A 6,000-nucleotide genomic window follows, 5' to 3' on the forward strand; every position below is an offset into this window, starting at 1 on the left:
TTAACTTAGTAGGAACGCGTGCGGTAGAGTGTTGTCCTCAAGCGGCTTAATTTTTACGTTTGTTGCAACAAATTTACACTCTTCTCTGCTTAGATGAGCCGTTTAGCTATTTAATTTTTACTGCAAAATATTCCATCTCCGTAAACCGACCTTCAGAAACACCTGGTCGAGACGTCACGATGACTGCTACAGTCTCAATGTTAACTGTGTGGAAATAATATCAGCTTTGGAAGGCTTCACTAACATGCAAGACGACTGGAATGCTGAGCAGTCGGCAGAGGAAGGAAACTGCAATAATGATAAATTTTTGATCAGCGATATTGAAGAGATTTAAAATTATGAATACCTTTTTCTGCAAAATGTTAATACCGATATTGGGACTGTAATACAGTTGTACGAGTCTTCACTTGACTACGTTCGAGAGAATCGTTACATGTAGGACACGTACGAAAACGCTAGCATCGAAAAAAATTAAGGTAAATATGTACAAAACAGCCGCAAAAAGGAAAAATTCAAGAAGCATATTGGACGAAAATGAATGAAACTGCCGAGCTCGATACTACTTTCGAAGGAAATGAAGATTTTGGGTGAAGATATTTTGATTATTATAGACGGACTGGTATCTGAGTTGGAGAAAAGAAAAAAATCTTTAGAAGAATTTTACAGCAATTATGTGTTCCTAAGTAATTATTCTGGACAAGAAAACACTGAAGTATTGAACTATGCTAGAAACCTGTAGCAACGTTACTTCGAAGAATTTTGAGTGATGAGTTACTGATTTTAAGGCATATGTGAAGAACAACGAAATAAAAACCACTTCCCTAAGTACTTTGTGTAGAGTGTTGCGTGAAAACCACGTTCAAGAACTCTTACCTGATTTCGAGACTGCACTACGAATATTTTTCTCAACTACTACAACCATTTATTTGGCAGAATGCTCTTTCTCACTCCTCAAAAGCTTCAAGAACTATTTGTGGTCCTCCAGGTCGCAGGATCGAGATAGTCTTGCTGTCCTCTCCATGAATCCTAACATAACACAGCATCACAGCATGGTGATCGACGAATTTCCTACAAAAAGAGCACGCCGTAAATAGCTTTGCCTGACTTGAGTAGGGTGAGTTCATTATGCATGTACCTATTATTATTGGTATTATTATTATTATTATTATTATTATTAGCAGCAGTCTTAGTATTCTTTCATGTAAAGATGTAAGTTATATGATGGTCTTTTAAGTTGAAATATGGGTTGGGCGTATTTTTCTCTGCCTTGGGGCGGCAAATAGCTAAATTCGCCCCTGGGCCTCAGTATACAGGGCGAGTTAGCTGCCCCAACCGATTCGTTTTATGCATCCTGCACTACGTCTGTATACGTAACAGTATCCAGGGAGGCGACAGGTACATAGCCGATATAAGTTTCCTCTCAGAGCATTCAACAACTGTTAGCAAACGGAATCACATGTCAAAAGATACAAGTGAGGATTGTCCATGAGTCTTTGCATCAAGATATGCCCTATTTCTGCCATATTTAATCAAGTGTTTTCAATATTTCTTTGCATAATTAGCTATGTAGTCATACAAGTTTTGGGTATGTCTGTAAGTTTATTCCGTTTATGGTACTTAATCGTTCGTAAACGGTTCAGGAACGTTGCCTTATAAAGTGTGTTTCGCTATCAGAAACAACGAAATTAACAGGAGATATCAAAATGGGAAGCGTGGAATTAGCAAGTTTCCCGTGTATAATTTCTTAACCATTTACAAAAGATTGATTAACAAATGTTACCCTCTCATGTAGTAATTAAAATGTGTTTCTTTCAATAGTTTATTCGTTATTTCGTGCCCGTATGTCCTTACAAATGGTTACATAAAGCTTCATTGTCCTACGATCACGCCAAATTTGAGAAATCATATTTGTTTACAAAAATTGAAAACAAAAATAATAATAATACTAGGGACTTTCAATAAGTAAAGCAACAAACTTTGTTTTTCTGAAAGCAGATTAGTTTTATTCAGGATACCAATTCGCCATATTATTTCCCACTCACATGGCTACCAAACCCTATGTTTCAATATTATCTCCGTTCAATGTGACGCCCTCAGGTCACCCTGCTTGTGCGGCCCAAATGCTCACATGGTGACACTCGGCATAGGAGCCAACGTGTTACTGTATCAATAACCTCCCCACCACACAGGTAATGCTTCCCGCGGATGGCATCCATCGTTGAGCCAAACAAGTGAAAATTGCAAGGTGCGAGATCCGGGCTGTAGACTGGATGAGAAAGAACAGTCCAATGAAGTGTGTCAGCACTACCAACAGAGACGTCCAGTTGTCCATCGAGGTGTTTGTTGCGATCCGTCGATCACCTAGAATGAGTGTGTCCGTCCATTTCAACACTGCGGGAGTCACAGCTGTATGCAGCCCGCACGCAGGCGATCGGAGTTCGCGCGGTCTTGAAGGGATGATGACAGATGCCTTGCCCAACGAGTCACCGTGCTTTTGTTCATTGTCAGTTCTCCGTAGACATTCTGCAAGCGCCTATGAATAATTGCGATGCTCTGGTTTTCTGGCAAAAGAAACTCAAAAGACAACTCTCTGCTTGGAACGCACCTCCTCTACAGACGCCATTTTGAAGAAGACATATAGCGCCACGGTTGCCAACCTCTCAGCGTTACTGGATCGCAGAATTGCATCGAAATTATGGTACATTTCGTTAAGGGATGGTATATATTTACAATCTAAAGTATAAAATCCGTTTTGGGTGTCAGTCCCGCACTTTTCGTTGCAGGTGGTGTATCCAACGGCTTCCAGGGGCAACAAAAAGTTCATTTTCTATATTTCGCGTAATTATTGACCGAATTTAAATCTTTAACATGCTGTCACATTCTACTCATTAATTATTTTTTAAGTTTAACACGATAAGTATTACAATTAGAAATTAAGTCTTTGTATTTAAGCTGATGGCTCTCAAATATTCCAACTCTGTTCATTTATAACATGAAAATGATAACACTTAGTGACTTCCAACAAACTTCACATATAACTTCAAACCTTTATGAATATTTTTCTCGCTGGCGGTCCCCGCAAAGTGATGGATCGAAAACATTCCATCGCTTACTACATTTTCGCTATTCATGTGGTCAAACATCAGCATCTGCAATGACATTTTTGATTTTTTACTTCTTTCCTACTTGTGCTGCGCGCAACACACTTTGCAGACAGTATCTGCATGTATCACTGAATGCACCAGCAAAATTATATAACTCTACGACACATAGTTTAGGGGAGTATAACGTGCTAGACACTTAGGCGTGTCAAAAACTAGATTCTGCTCACATTGGTGTGTAGTAAAGCTTCAACATAAAGCGTGATGTATTACTTGATCACTTCTTTATTACTAATGCCATTCGCAACAAATTTTGAATGTAGTGTCTACATCTATCGCTGAATGCACCGCAACATAATATCACTGTGCAGCAAATGGTTCAGGAGATGTGAATTCAGAAACAATGGTATGCGTCAAAACCACGTTTCTGCTTGAAATGAATCGCAAATCATCTATTCTGTAATCATCCAGTACTTCATAACGAAAGGACTTAGCGACTTCCAACAATCTTTAAGTATAATTTCAATCATTTTCTAAACTTTTTCGCACGTACATGCTTATCGCCAAGAATAATGGAGTTATAGCGCTATTGTGATTGTTGCAGTGCATTGGGAAGAATTCCACATAGAAATAGGCGTGTTTCACGTTAACTTCTCCACATTTTAATGCCATTGATTTTTAATTCCTTCAGTAGAAAACAATTTATAAAAATTAAATTTATAAAAAAGAAATGGTTCATAAAATTATGTAAAAGTTACTTACTTATTTACTTACCCTGGAAAAATACTTAAAAATGGATTGCATCATCATTGTCATCTCCCACGTCTCGAAGTTCAGGAACATAAAAAGTGGAAGCGGATGGCCGCGAATATAACTGGGTTTTTTTCATGCTACTGAACATTTTGCAGTAGGAACAAAATTTTTTCATGAGCTGCTCTTGCTCACACACTGCCTGGCAAGCAAACATCCATTCGCTGTGGAAGCAACGAGTCTATTCCTATTATTCATTTTTATAGGATTCACCTTACTAAAAACTCTTTCGCAGTCAGCTTTTGAATGTGAAAGGAGTAAACATGAAAGCGCAAACTCTGGTAGGGTTGGGGTTTTCTCTCTCGCCAAATAAACTTTTCGCCGGCCAAGGTGGCCGAGCGTTTCTAGGCGCTACAGTCTGGAACCGCGCGGCCGCTACGGTCGCAGGTTCGAATCCTGCCTGGGGCATGGATGTGTGTGATGTCCTTAGGTTAGTTAGGTTTAAGTAGTTTTAAGTTCTAGGGGACTGATGACCTCAGAAGTTAAGTCCCATAGTGCTCAGAGCCATTTGAGCCAATAAATTTTTCATGTTGAGTATATTGCCTCAAGATACGTCCACTTCTGAACATTTCTTAATATTTTCGTTTATTTTTTCGACAGGACGTTACCTCCAGTCATCATCGATTTGTTGTAGATGCTTATCTTCATCTAGAGAGTCTATTTTTGTCAATTTGGACTTTAAGAGTTATAACAGAGGGAATTTTTTCCCTTTCTTTCTTTCAAAGAGCCTTTTAGGCGTCGAAACTGCAAGCAATGGCAATAAATCATCATCAAAATTGTATGTTTTTTTCAGTTCTGAATATCCCATCTGCATGAAATCCCTACATGTGCTGTAAAAATCTTTCACGGCACCCCGTTCATTACATGTTTCTGGTTTCCGAATTGCCTTCAGAACTTCAAGTGCTAAATATATTTGGCTGTCAGAAAGAAACATTGGGCTGTTGTTGGGGTCAATGTCCATCAGTTTATTGGTTATAACACACAGCCGATCCATGTAGCAAAGCAACATTTCCTTGTATCCTTCTAACATCTTTAAATGTTAGTCAATAATAACAACCACTCTGGAAATACTTATTTAAATCTGTGAGTTTCGGTAAAATATAGCCCAAAAATAAAATAATTGTAAAACGTGTCACTGAGGGATCGGTGAATTTCTTCTGCGCAAATAGCCGCTCCACTAGATGTTTCGAATGGCAGAATGCTCGATGACATCATAACGCGAGCCGAAGCTGTAGTGTCCTGATTTGCAGTTCTTTGTTCAGCGGTGTGTGTTAGCGTTCTGCAGAGATCAGACAGACAACAGAGTCGGACACATTGCTGTCCGATTTGATATTGGAAACGCACATTTCTGAAAGTCGACTTATTCAATGCAAGGAAAGGTCCAACTATTCTAGTGGAGCAGAGATAATTGCTTGGAGAGTGTAATGCATTGTGTGACAGTTAACGATCATGCGCTGATAAATTCCACGAATGTACAAGAATGCCTGTCTCCACATTTGATTACGTTTTGAAAAAAGTAGATGAAAGCTTGAGAGTACCCTGCACCAATTTCCATTCAAGTGTATCGCCAGGGGAGAAATTTATAGTTACCTTTACATAAGTAAAAGTGAATTCAACATTCTTTTTGGTATTTCAAATGTTATCTTAAACAAAAATAGTACCACACAATTTAAAAAATTACATGTAACATCACTAGTGGCAAGAAATATGTGCGATGTGTGTGAGTTACATTTGTCATAACAGGATGACACAATTAAAAATATTTACGTATGGTCAGCATTAAGCTTCATTGATGTTTCACTCCATATCTTAATCCTAATCGAGATGTTTTTATACTGGGGATCACTAGAATGGCTAATTTCTGACGATTGTTGTACCCCTGTCATTTCATTACAGAACGTGGCTCGCAGCACGCCGTTGGCTGCACGCTCGAAAAACACAAGCTGGTTTGTGTTGCACGGGCACGCTACGCTGGACGCTGTGACTGTCAACTGCACGCGACTCCAGAAACGCTTACCGCCAGGACACTTTCGCATCGTCTGATAGGTTTGTATTGCACGCTTTTGGGGAAATGGTGTTCAGCGCTGCC

This window comes from Schistocerca piceifrons, chromosome 2, assembly GCF_021461385.2.
Source record: "Schistocerca piceifrons isolate TAMUIC-IGC-003096 chromosome 2, iqSchPice1.1, whole genome shotgun sequence".
NCBI classification, from domain to species: Eukaryota; Metazoa; Arthropoda; class Insecta; order Orthoptera; family Acrididae; genus Schistocerca; species Schistocerca piceifrons.